Source organism: Enhydra lutris, unplaced genomic scaffold (assembly GCF_002288905.1).
Source record: "Enhydra lutris kenyoni isolate GAN:26980312 unplaced genomic scaffold, ASM228890v2 scaffoldscaffold4, whole genome shotgun sequence".
In the NCBI taxonomy this organism is placed as follows: Eukaryota; Metazoa; Chordata; class Mammalia; order Carnivora; family Mustelidae; genus Enhydra; species Enhydra lutris.
Window position 1 is genome coordinate 1195039 of NW_019154088.1, and position 14474 is coordinate 1209512.

Consider the following 14474-nt stretch of genomic DNA (forward strand, 5'->3'; position numbering starts at 1 on the left):
AGCTGGAGTAGCTTAAAATGGATACAGATTTTCTCTTTCCACATGGTATGTTATATCCAATAGCCTTAACTTATTTACACACATGATAGATATAAAAGCTGCAGGGCTCAGCTCTGGAACTCAAGCAACAATCCCATAGCCACTTTTCATTGTGAAAGGCAATTTACAAGGCCAACAAAGATTCAAGGGGTTAGGCAAAAAACAAACAAACACTTATTTGAAGGAGATGTAAAATATTCTGGTTACTGTTTTCCATATGTCACTACCCACTCTCTGGACACAATTATTTACATTCCTCCCAGATAGAAAACCTGCCCACTCAATTGCAAGACCTCCAAAGTCCCATGCAATTATGGCATGATCTTTTCATTGTACCCACTCCAGATGTACATGTAGCTCCTTGGGTGCAGATATTCTTAATATGGGTATTTCTGAAATGCTCTAATCTTCACATACTCAACATATAATGATGAGACTATAATCAGTTAATGGGTGTGGCAATGCAAAAAGAAGAGATAGAAGACAAAGCAGGCCCTGGCCCACAGCTATTCTGAAATATTTCTGGGTACATTTCATCAGTTTCCCTGACTCAAGGGTCAGGAAATATTTATTGACTTGGGCCTGGTTCTGCCTCCCCTGGGGTAGTTCTCTGATCCACTGAATTAGGCAGCTCTTGGCTCCAAACTATGAATCATTTTCCTTTTTCCATAGGAAATGGCCTATATTTTCCTCTGAGTAGTTCCCTCAGCCTACTTCAGGTCTACAAAAATGTGGAGCCCCAGAGGTCTCTTTTAATTCACATTTGTTTTATTTATTTACTTATTTATTTATTTTAAAGATTTTATTTATTTACTTGACAGACAGAGATCACATGTAGGCAGAGAGGCAGGCAGAGAAAGAGAGAGGGGGAAACAGGCTCCCTGACGAGCAGAGAGCCCCATGTGGGGCTCGATCCCAGGAACCCAGGATTCCGACCCAAGCCAAAGGCAGAGGCTTTAACCCACTAAGCATCACACACAAAATAATAATAATAATAATAATAATAATAATAATTCACATTTGTAACACATCTTTCAAAATGTTGTGGGTTCTCTATGTAACAGATGGTATTTACAAGAAGGATAAAGAGAGGGAAAGGGTAGATCAAATGTGCATAGCATCAGGGAAAGAGGGAAAGGAAGAGAGGAGTAAAATATAGTTAGTAATATAAGACTCTCTGGATTGTAGTGTAATGTTTAGGGGTTTAGATTTGGGTTTTAAAGTTTCAGCACAAGGGACAATGTTGAATATTTGGAGCTAAGGCAGGGGTAGCAAAAGCAGTTAATGAGTATTACTAGTTCCCAAAATATATTTTATTAAGTTAAAAATTGTATTAAAAATTATACCTGGCATAATTTAACCCCAATTATGAAAGGTGTGTACCTTTTATTACCACTAATTAAAAATACAGTGGTCAAAAAGAGGCTAACCAAGTTTAATATCAACCAATGGAGAACTATCAAAGAAAAGTGGCATTTCTTGCATCCCATTACAATTATTTCACATTTCTCATTTCCTTTTTTTTTTAAAGGTCTACTCAGTTTATTTATCCTCTAGTCAATTTAAGTACTTCTAGGAATCTGTATTTCTAGGAATCTGTTCATTTCACCTATGTAATTTATTAGCATACAATTATTCAGAGTATTTATTGTAATTTTTTTTTATTTCTGTAAGGTCAGTACTGGTATCCCTTGCTGAGTTATGTTCGTCATTTGACTCTTATCTCCTTTCCTCTTTGTCAATCTAGGTAATTGTTATCAGTTATGTTGATCTTTTCAAAGAACATTTTGGTTTCATTCATTTTGCCTATTATGTTACTACTCTGTATTTCATCAGTTCCTGCGCTAATCTTCATTTAGTTGCTTTTCCTTGCATTAAGTTTTGTCTTTTTTTTTTTCAGTGTCTTAAGGTGGAAGATGAGGTTATTGATTTGAGACCTTTATTCTTTTTTAAAATTTCTGTAAATTTTGGGGGGGAGAGACAAGATGGCAGGGAAATAGGAGGAGGCACCGTTTCAACCTGTACCCTAAAGTGAGCTGATTACCTACCAAAGAACTCCAAACACCCATGAAATCAGCCTGAGATCAGAATTATACACGTCTGGATCTCTATGGGGGCAGAAGACGCCAGTGGGCAGGTAAAGTGGAGTGGGAACGTTGGACTGGTATCGGAAGATAAACAAAAGGGAGAGGGAGCCACTAGAGGTGACCCATTGGAAAGTAATTCCCCAGTATGAGAATGCCCTGCGTCTGGGGACCAGCATTAACTTGGAGTCTGGTTGAAAGCACTCAAAAAGAGCAAAGGATCACGGGGGAAAATTGTGGGAATCAGGGTGGTTAGGGACAGGGGCTTAAGTCCCCGGACCCAGGACAGCCACCCCGGCCCTGAGCCAGAGAGAGTGTGGCGGAGAAACCAGGTCTTGGTCCTGAGCCACCAGCGCGCCTGAGAACATGTGGGGTCTGGCTCCCATGAGGGGCTGGGAGCCTCGCCAGCTGGCAGAAGTACAGCCTTTTTGCACTCTCCACGCAAGTGCCACGAAGTGCTATCAAAGCCTGAGATGTGCGGGCCCGAAACCCTCCCCTGAGAGAGGTGTGCACAGGTGCCAACCCGGCGCTCTTGGACCTGGAAAGACCAGGCACTCCCAGCCCGGGCCAGTGGGAAAATTTCAGTGTGTGATCGCTGCGTGGAACCTCTCTGGTGGTCTGGAGCTGCCCAGACAGCCGCCACTGTCCTGGTTTTGGGTGCAAGCAGGAGTTCCTGTGTCCAAAGGGACCGCGACTCGGAGGCTGATCTGCCAGCAGCTGAGGGGGAACTTATGTGCATGCAGAGGGGAACAGACTCCTCTGAGAAGGAGGTCGGGGTGCAGTTTGCTTTCTTCTAAACCTCCAAAAACCACCAAAAGCTGTCAAGATGAGGGAAAAAAAATGAACAAACATAAAAACCTCCAGAGAACAAAAGCCTGAAAAACCAGTTTCCTCAGAACCCACCCCCACTTGAGGGGGGCGGGAGGACTTAACTCAGGGAACATTGCCTGAAAACCCAAGTGGCAGGCCCCTCCCCCAGAAAACCAACCAGGAAAAAAAAGGACAAGAAAACCACCACCTCTACTTTATAGATAAAACTTTTAATTTTAATTTGTTCCCAATATTCTTGTTCATTTTTTTATAGTTTTTTTATATAGATATTTTTTAACCTATTTACCATCACAGTAAGATGTCCAGTACATCAAATGCCATAATAACCTTTTAATCTGAACTTTTTGATACATATACCAGTGTTTTTCTTTTGCTTTTCTATTTTTTATTTTTTTTAAATTTTAGTTTAGTTTAGTTTATTCTTTTATTTTTATTTTTATTTATTTTTTTCCACAAAATTTCCTGTATTTGCAATTCTTCCTTCCTCATTCCTTTTTCACTCTGTCCTCACATTACTATTGATCTTCATGATACGTCACACTAGCTTTAATTTTCTAGAATATATAATTTTATAATTGTATGAAATGTACCTAGATTTCTATGGCTTCTATTGCTGAGGCAAATACTTGACATAATTATTATTATGTTTTTTTAATTGAATATAGTTATTTTATTCTCTTCTGTAAGTCCTATCTACTTTCCCCTTCCTAATATAGTATACTTGGGGGGAGGGGTTCCCATATATTTTCTTTTTTTAATTTCTTTTCAGCATAGCGGTATTCATTGTTTTTGCACCACACCCAATGCTCCATGCAAACTCTGCCCTCCATAATACACACCACCTGGTTCCCCCAACCTCCCAACCCCGCCCCTTCAAAACCCTCAGGTTGTTTTTCAGGGTCCATAGTTTCTCATGGTTCACCTCCTCTTCCAATTTCCCTCAGCTCCCTTCTCCTCTCCATCTCCCCTTGACCTCCACGTTATTTGTTATACTCCACAAATAAATGAAACCGTATGATAATTGACTTTCTCTGCTTGACTTATTTCACTCAGCATAATCTCTTCCAGTGCCATCCATGTTGCTACAAAAGTTGGGTATTCATCCTTTCTGATGGAGGCATAATACTCCATAGTGTATATGGACAACATCTTCCTTATCCATTCGTCTGTTGAAGGGCATCTTGGTTCTTCCCACAGTTTGGCGACCGTGGCCATTGCTTCTATAAACATTGGGGATACAGATGGCCCTTCTTTTCACTACATCTGTATCTTTGGGGTAAATACCCAGTAGTGCAATTGCAGGGTCATAGGGAAGCTCTATTTTTAATTTCTTGAGGAATCTCCACAGTGTTCTCCAAAGTGGCTGCACCAACTTGCATTCCCACCAACAGTGTAAGAGGGTTCCCCTTTCTCCACATCCTGTCCAACACACGTTGTTTCCTATCTTGCTAATTTTGGCCATTCTAACTGGTATAAGGTGGTATCTCAATGTGGTTTTAATTTGAATCTCCCTGATGGCTAGTGATCATGAATATTTTTTCATGTGTCTGATACTCATGAAAGAAATTGAAGAAGACACAAAAAAATGGAAGACCATTCCATGCTCTTGGATCGGAAGAATAAACATTGTTAAAAATGTCTCTACTGCCTAAAGCAATCTATACTTTTAATGCCAGTCCAATCAAAATTTCACTGGTATTTTTCAGAGAGCTGGAGCAAATAATCCTAAAATTTGTATGAAATCAGAAGAGACCCTGAATTGTTAAGGAAATGTTGAAAAACAAAAATAAAACTGGGGGCATCACGTTACCTGATTTCAAGCTTTACTACAAAGCTGTGATCACCAAGACAGTATGGTACTGGCATAAAAACAGACACATAGACCAGTGGAACAGAGTAGAGAGTCCAGATATGGACCCTCAACTCTATGGTCAAATATCTTTGACAAAGCAGGAAAAAATATACAGTGGAAAAAAGACAGTCTCTTCAAAAAATGGTGCTGGGAAAACTGGACAGCTATATGTAGAAGAATGAAACTCGACCATTCTCTTACAACGTACACAAAGATAAACTTAAAATGGATAAGAGACCTCAATGTGAGACAGGAATCCATCAGAATCCTAGAGGAGAACATAGGCAGTAATCTCTTCGATATCAGCCACAGCAACTTCTTTCAAGATATGTCTACAAAGGTGAAGGAAACAAAAGCAAAAATGAACATTTGGGACTTCATCAAGATCAAAACCTTCTGCATAGCAAAGGAAACCATCAACAAAACAAAGAGGCAACCCACGGAATGGGAGAAGATATTTGCAAATGACAGTACAGACAAAGGCTGATATTTAGGATCTATAAAGAACTTCTCAAACTCAACACACACAAAACAGATAATCATATCAAAAATGGGCAGAATATATGAACAGACACTTCTCCAATGAAGACATATAAATGGCTATTTTTATTTTTTAATATTAATATAGAGTTAAACTTCAAGGTAATCCCTTTTCCCCAATCAATGCTACCCCTATAGGTAAACCAATTTGTAATTGCCCTTTATCTTAGGAAAGTTGAGTCCTTTAACAAAGATATCAAGATACATCCAGGAAGAATCAAAATAACCTTCCTCGCCCACAGTGAGAATTTATAAGCACTCTCCCATCTTCTTCCACCAGTGTATCTGTGTATTTGTGTTTGTCCTGATAGTATATAAATCTTACACTTGGGGTTCTTTTTGATGAGGTTGTTTTTTTTTTTTTTTTTTTTTTTTTTTTTTTGCTTTTATATATATATTTTTTTCTCTTGTCATATACTTTTATCAGTCTTTTTGTTTGTCTGGTTTTGTTTGTATACTTCATAAATCCTACCTTAGGGCTCATTTGGGCTGAGCCTTCTCTTTTATCTTCCCTTTTTTTCCTTTCTCTCTCTCTCTTTTTCTTTTTTCTCTTGTTTGGGTGGGGACTCCTGATTGCTAAGAAGCATTCCAGGGTGCACCTTGACTGCACCATGGTCGATATATCCGTTCAGCCATCTCTCATCCAACTACATCCGTTCAGCCATCTCTCACCAAAATGACTAGGAGGAGGAATGCCCAACAGAAGAAAAATATTCAGAAGATGGGCCTTCTGCAACAGAACTAATGGCTATCAACATAGACAATATGTCAGAAAGGGAATTCAGGCTAACAACTTTCCAGTTAATAGCTAGGTTGGAGAAAGCCATGGATGACCAAATGGAATTGATCAGGGCAGAACTGAAAGCCACCAGAGATGATGTTCACAATGCTCTCAATGAGTTCTAATCTAATCTAAATTCTCTAAAAGCTAGAGTAACTGAGACAAAAGATAGAATTACTGAATTGGAGGACAAACAGATAGAGAGAAAGGATCAGGAGGAAGCCTGGAACAAACAGCTTAGAAACCATGAAAACAGAATCAGGGAAATAAATGATGCCATGAAACTTTCCAATGTCAGAATTATTGGAATCCCTGAAGGGGAGGAGAAAGAAAGAAGTCTAGAAGATATAGTGGAACAAGTTCTCCATGAAAATTTTCCCAATCTCACGAATGCACCAGTGTTCATGTGCTAGAGGCAGAATGGTCTCCACCCAAGATTATAGATTCTCAAAAGTCCTCAAGACACCTGATAGTAAGAATGAAGAATTATAATTGTAGGCAGGCCCTCTTGAAGGCAGCTAGGACAAAGAAGCTCCTTATGTACAGAGGAAAGCCCATCAGAATAAAATCAGACCTGTCCACAGAAACCTGGGAAGCCAGAAAGGGCTGGCAAGATATATTCAGGGCACTAAATGGGAAGAACATGCAGCCAAGAATACTTTATCCAGCAAGACTGACATTCAAAATGGATGGAGAGATAAAGAGTTAGTTTCCAAGACTGACAAGGCTTAAAAGAGTATGCGACCACCAAGCCGACACTGCAGGAAATATTAAGGGGGGATTCTATAAAAGAGGAAAAATCCTAAGAATATCATCGAACAGAAATATAGAGACAATCTACAAAAAGAAAGACTTCAAAGGTAACACGATGTCAATAAAAACGTATCTATCAATAATCACTTTGAATGTGAATGGCCTAAATGCACCCATAAAATGACACAGGATTGCAAATTGGATAAAACAACAGGACCCATCCATATGTTGTCTACAAGAGACCCATTTTGAACCTAAAGATACACTCAGACTGAAAGTGAAGGGATGGAGAAGCATCTCTCATGCCAATGGTCCTCAAAAGAAGGCCGGAGTAGCGATTCTTATATCAGATAAATTCGATTTTAAACTAAAGACTGTAGTCAGAGATACAGAAGGACACTACATCATTCTTAAATGGACTATCCACCAAGATGATCTAACAATTGTAAATATCTATGCCCAATATGGGAGCAGCCAATTACATAAGAAAACTATTAATCAAGATAAAGAGTCATATTGATAGGAATACATTAATAGTAGGAGATCTTAACATGCCTCTCTCAGTAATGGACAGATCATCGAAGCAGAAAATCAATAAAGAAACAAGAGCATTGAATGATACATTGGACCAGATGGACCTCATAGATATATACAGAACATTCCACCCTAAAACAACAGAATTCTCATTCTTAAGTGCAAATGGAACCTTCTCCAGAATAGACCACATACTGGGTCACAAATCAGGACTCAACCGATACCAAAAGACTGAGATTATTCCCAGCATATTCTCAGATCACAATGCTTTGAAACTGGAGCTCAATCACAAGGAAAAGTTCAGGAGGAACTCAAACACCTGGAAGCTAAAGGCCACCTTGCTTAAAAATGCTTGGATCAACCAGGAGATCAAAGAAGAACTGAAACAATTCATGGAAACCAATGAGAATGAAGACACTTCAGTCCAAAACCTATGGGATACAGCAAAGGCAGTCCTAAGGGGGAAATACATACCATCCAAGCCTCTCTCAAAAAAACTGAAAAATCCAGAACACAGCAGCTGTCTCTACACCTTAAAGAACAGGAGAATCAACAACAAATCAAACCAACTCCACACATAAGAAGGGAAATCATCAAGATTAGAGCTGAGATCAATGACGTTGAAACCAGAGATACAGTAGAACATATCAAAGAAACTAGACGCTGGTTTTTTGAAAGACTCAATAAGATCGATAAACCATTGGCCACACTAATCCAAAAGAAAAGAGAGAAAGCTCAAATTAATAAAATTATGAATGAAAAGGGAAAGATCACAGCTAACACCAAGGAGTAGAAACAATCATCAGAATTTAATACAACAGTTATATGCCAATAAGTTAAGCAAGCTAGATGAATGGATTCATTCCTGGAAAACTGTAAACTCCCAAACTGAACCAGGAAGAAATTGACAACCTGAATAGACTGATATCTAGTAACGAGATTGAAGCAGTGATCAAAAACCTCCCAAAAAACAGAGCCCAGGACCTGATGGATTCCCTGGGGAATTCTACCAAACTTTCAAAGAGGAAATAACATGTATTCTCCTGAAGCTGTTTCAAAAAATTGAAGCAGAAAGAAAACTTTCAGACTCTTTCTATGAAGCCTGCATTACCCTGATCCCCAAACCAGGCAAAGACCCCACCAAAAAGGAGAATTTCAGACCATTATCACTGATGAATATGGATGCTAAGATTCTCAACAAGATCCTAGCAAATAGGATCCAACAGCACATTAAAAAGATTATCTACCATGACCAGGTAGGATTCATCCCTGGGTTACAAGGATGGTTCAACATTCGCAAATCAATCAATGTGATAGAAAAATCAATAACAGAAGAGAGAAGAATCACATGGTCCTCTCAATTGATGCAGAAAAAGCATTTGACTAAATCCAGCATCCATTCCTGATTAAAATGCTTCAAAGTACAGGGAGAGAGGGAACATTCCTGAACTTCATAAAATCTATCTATGAAAAACCCACAGCAAATATCATCCTCAATGGGAAAAAGCTTGCAGCCTTCCCATTGAGATCAGTAAAACAACAAGGATGCCCACTGTCACCACTCTTGTTCAACATAGTATTAGAATTCCTAGCAACAGCAATCAGACAACAAAGAGAAATAAAAGGTATCCAAGGTGGCAATGAAGAAGTCAAACTCTCTCTCATCGCAGATGATATGATATTTTATATGGAAAACCCAAAAGACTCCACCCCTAAACTACTAGAACTCATACAGCAATTCAGTAACATGGCAGGATACAAAGTCAATGTATAGAAATCAGTGGCTTTTTATACACTAACAATGAAAATACAGAAAGGGAAATTAGAGAATCAATTCCATTTACTATAGCACCAAGAACCATAAGATACCTGGGAATAAACCTAACCAAAGAGGTAACGATCTGTAGTTGAGGAACTACAGAACACTCATGAAAGAAATATAAGAAGACACAAAAAGATGGAAGACCATTCCATGCTCTTGGATCAGAAGAATAAACATTGTTAAAATGTCTAGACTGCCTAGAGCAATCTATACTTTTAATGCCATTCCAATCAAAATTCCACCGGTATTCTTCAAAGAGCTGGAGCAAATAATCCTAAAATTTGTATGAAATCAGAAGAGACTCCGAATCGCTAAGGAAATGTTGAAAAACAAAAATAATACTGGGGGCATCACATTACCTGATTTCAAGCTTTACTACAAAGCTGTGATCACCAAGACAGCATGGTACTGGCATAAGAACAGACACATAGACCAGTGGAACAGAGTAGAGCGCCCAGATATGGACCCTCAACTCTATGGTCAAATAATCTTCGACAAAGCAGGAAAAAATATACAGTGGAAAAAAGACAGTCTCTTCAATAAATGGTGCTGGGAAAACTGGACAGCTATATGTAGAAGAATGAAACTCGACCATTCTCTTACACTGTATACAAAGATAAACTCGAAATGGGTAAAAGACCTCAATGTGAGACAGGAATCCATAAGAATATTAGAGAAGAATATAGGCAGTATCCTCTTTGATATCAGCCACAGCAACTTCTTTCAAGATATGTCTCCAAAGGCAAAGGAAACAAAAACATAAATGAACTTTTGGGACTTCATCAAGATCAAAACCTTCTGCACAGCAAAGGAAACAGTCAACAAAACAAAGAGGCAACCCACGGAATGGGAGAAGATATTTGCAAATGACAGTACGGACAAAAGGTTGATATCCAGGATCTATAAAGAACTTCTCAAACTCAACACACACAAAACAGATAATCATATCAAAAAATGGGCAGAAGATATGAACAGACACTTCTCCAAAGAAGACATACAAATGGCTATCAGACACATGAAAAAATGTTCATCATCACTAGCCATCAGGGACATTCAAATTAAAACCACATTGAGATACCACCTTACACCAGTTAGAATGGCCAAAATCAGCAAGACAGGAAACAACGTGTGTTGGACAGGATGTGGAAAAAGGGGAACCCTCTTACACTGTTGGTGGGAATGCAAGTTGGTGAAGCCACTTTGGAGAACACTGTGGAGATTCCTCAAGAAATTAAAAATAGAGCTTCCCTATGACCCTGCAATTGCACTACTGGGTATTTACCCCAAAGATACAGATGTAGTGAAAAAAAGGGCCATCTGTATCCCCAATGTTTATAGAAGCAATGGCCATGGTTGCCAAACTGTGGGAAGAACCAAGATGCCCTTCAACGGACGAATGGATAAGGAAGATGTTGTCCATATACACTATGGAGTATTATGCCTCCATCAGAAAGGATGAATACCCAACTTTTGTAGCAACATGGACAGGACTGGAAGAGATTATGCTGCGTAAAATAAGTCAATGGGAGGGAGTCAATTATCATTTTTTTCACTTAATTGTGGAGCAGAATAGATAACATGGAGGACATGGGGAGATGGAGAGGAGAATGGAGTTGAGGGAAATTGGAAGGGGAGGTGAACCATGAGAGACTATGGATTTTGAAAAACAACCTGAGGGTTTTGAAGGGGCTGGGCATGTGAGGTTGGGGGAGTCAGGTGTCAGGTATTGAGAGAGGCACATATTGCATGGAGCACTGGGTGTGGTGCTGAAAAGAAATTAAAAAAAAAAAAAAGAAAAAAATTTTTGTGAATTTCTCTGCAAACACTCATGCTTTAGCTTGTCCCATAGGTTTGGGTATGTTGTTTCTTCATTTTAATTCACCTCTAAAATATGCCAATGTTCCTTTGATTACTTCTTTGAGTTGGTTACTTAGAAATGTATTATTTAATTTCCACATATTTGTGAGTTTACCAAATTGTTTTTTTAATTGATTTCTAACTTTATTCCTTTAAGGTCAGAGAACACATTTGTTTTTATTTCAATCTGTTTACGCATATTTGTTTCATGGATTAGTATATGGTCCATTCTGGAGAATGACCCATATGTACTTGAAAATATATATACTGCTGTTTGGTGAACTAGTCTATTGATATATATCAGATTTAGTTGATTTATAGTATTGTTTGAGTCTTCTAGTTCCTTGATATTCTGCCTATTTGTTCTAACCACTATTGAAAGTGAGGTTTTGAAGTCTCCAACTGTGATCCAACTATTATTGTTGAATTGTCTCTACTCTCCTCATTGTTGTCACTTTTTCCTTCATGTTCGTGCTGTTATTAGGCTTACAGAGTTTATGATTGTTATATCTTCCTGATGGACTGACCCTTTATAATTGTAAAATGTCTCATTATCTCTAGTAGATTTTTGTTTTAGAATCTATTTTTGTCTGGGACACCTGGGTGCCTCAGTCCGTTAAGCATCTGCCTTCTGCTCAGGTCATGATCCTAATGCCCTGGGATCGAGTCTTATAATGGGTTCCCTGCTCAGCAGGGAGCCTGCTCCTCCCTCTTCCTGCCTCTCCCCCTGCTTGTGATCTCTTTCTGATAAATATATAAAATCTTTCAAAAAAATAAAATCTATTTTGTCTGATGTTTGTATACTCACTCCAGCTTCTTTGTGGTTGTTGTATGCATGATATATTATTTTCCATAATTTACTTGCAATACCTATCTTTGACTCTACAATGTGTCTCTTCTAAACAGAATATAGCTCTATCTTATTTTGCTTTTTATCCAGTCTGACAATTTCTGTCTTTTGATTGGGTTATTTAATGTATTCATATTTAAAGTTGCTATTGATATTATTGGATTTGCATCTTCCATTTTACTTTTTATTTTCTCATGTCTCATGTTTTTTTTTAAATTCTTCTATTTCTCCTTTACTATTTTATTTTGCATTGAATATTTTTAATGTAGTTAAACTGCTTTAATGATTTTTTAATTTTTTTTTCTTTGAGAGGGAGAGAGTGAAAGAGGAAGGGAGAGAGAAGTGAGGGAGGGGCAAAAGGAGAAGGAGAGAGACTCTTAGGTTCCATGCCCAGCGCAAAGCCTGACACAGAGCTAGATCTCACAATCCTGAGATCATGACCTGAGCCAAAATCAAGAGTTGGACATTTAACTGAGCCACCCAGGCATCCCTATTTTTCAACTATTTCCTTAGTGGTTGTTACAGGTCTTACTGTGTACCTTAACTTATCAGCATCGGCTTCAGATTTATATTAACTGAATTACAGTGAGAACTACAAACAGTACTTTTATATAGCTCTATTCCCCTTTTCTCTTTTTTGTGATATTATTGTTACACATGTTATACCTATAAATGTTATACTATGTTTAATTATTACCCTATATAATCTTTTTAATTTTTATTTTATTTTTTAACCTTACATCTATGGAAGAATCTATTTTTTAAAAGTTTTTATTTAAATTCCAATTAGTTAACATACAGTCTATTATTAGTTTTAGCTGTACAATATAGTGACTCAACACTTTCATAAACACCTGGTGCTCACCACAAGTGCTGTCCTTAATCCCCATCACCTATTTAACTGATCTCTGCACCCACTTCCCCTCTGTCTAGGGGACAGAGAATTCTTGGCTGCATATTTCTCCCATTCAGCAGTTTAAATATTTCCTTCTACTCCTTTCTGGCTCACTTTGTGTCTGTGGACAGATCTGCTATGACCTTGACCTGTGTTCCATTGTAAGTTAAGGACCTTTTTTTCCTTTGCTGCTTTCAGGATTCTTTCCTAGACTATTTCTTTGTGTATTTTGTGAATTTGACTATGATATGCCTTGGTGATGGCCAGCTTTTGTTGAATTTGATGGGAATTCTCTGTGCTTCTTGGATTTTGATGTCTGTGTCCTTCCCCTGATTAGGGAAGTCTTCAGCTATAATTTGTTTGAATAAACCTCTTCTGGTACTCTTATGGTATCCATGCTATTATGATTTACTAAGTTTCTAAACTCTCTAAGTCTACCTTTGTGGTCCTTCTTCTTTCCTCCTTCATTATTTTCCATAATTTTATTTTCTATATCACTGATTTGCTCCTTTGCATCTTGGTTATGACATTTTTAATTTGGCCTGACTTGATTTTAGTTCTCTTACCTCTGCATCAAGGGCTTCTCTAGTGTGTTCTATGCTTTTTTCTAGCCCAGATAGTATCCTTATAATAATTTTAAATTCTAGTTCAGACAGCTTACTTATATCTGCGTTGATTAAATCCCTGGCTGTGAATTCTACCTTGTGTTTGTTATTTTGGGGTGAATCTTCCAACTTGTCATTTTGTCCAGAAAAGAAGAGAAAAAAGAACAAAACAAAACAAAAAATAAACAAAAAACAAGAAAGAGCAAAGAACAAAGAAAAAGAAAACAAAACAAAAACACAAAACAAGAAAATCAGAAAAAAAAAATGTAGATCCTGGGTGTGTTTCAGTTTGGTTACTGAAAGAATCTAGATCCCAAAATAAAAAAAAATAGACAGAAAACTATATATATATGTATATATATACATATATATATATGTATACATATATATATATGTATATATATACATATATATATGTACACACACACACATACACACATATATATATATGTATATATATATATGGAAAGAACACATACAAAAATCTAAAAAATTAATAAATTTAAAAGGGTATTGGAAAATTTAAGAAAATAAATGAAAAAATAATAAAAATAAAAGAAATAGGGGTGCCTGTGTGGCTCAGTCAGTTAAACTTCTGACTCTTGATTTTGGCGCAGGTCATGATCTCAGAGTTCTGGATCTAGCCCTGTATCAGGCTCTGTACTCAGTGCAGTCTGCTTGCCCCTTTCCCCTCACTCTCAATCTCTCTCTCTCAAATAAAATCTTAAAAAAAAAATAAAGAATAAAAGTAAAAAGGAAGCTCAATCTTATTTCCCCTAGAGGTGAAGCTTTGCAGCACTCTATTACCAATAAACTTGGTATGAGTTGTTTATGCTGGTCCTCTGGGGGTGGGGTCTGGGCTGATTCTCAGGCTGACTTGTTTCAATGGAAAGGCTCCTCGGGGCAGGTTGGGGGTTGGGTAGGGGAGTTAGGGTAGGTGGGGGAATTGATGTAAGAGGCTCCCATCTCTACTAGGTGGTGCTGTTTTCCTCCTTGAAGGCTTTTAGCACTGATGGGCTGGATGAAAATGG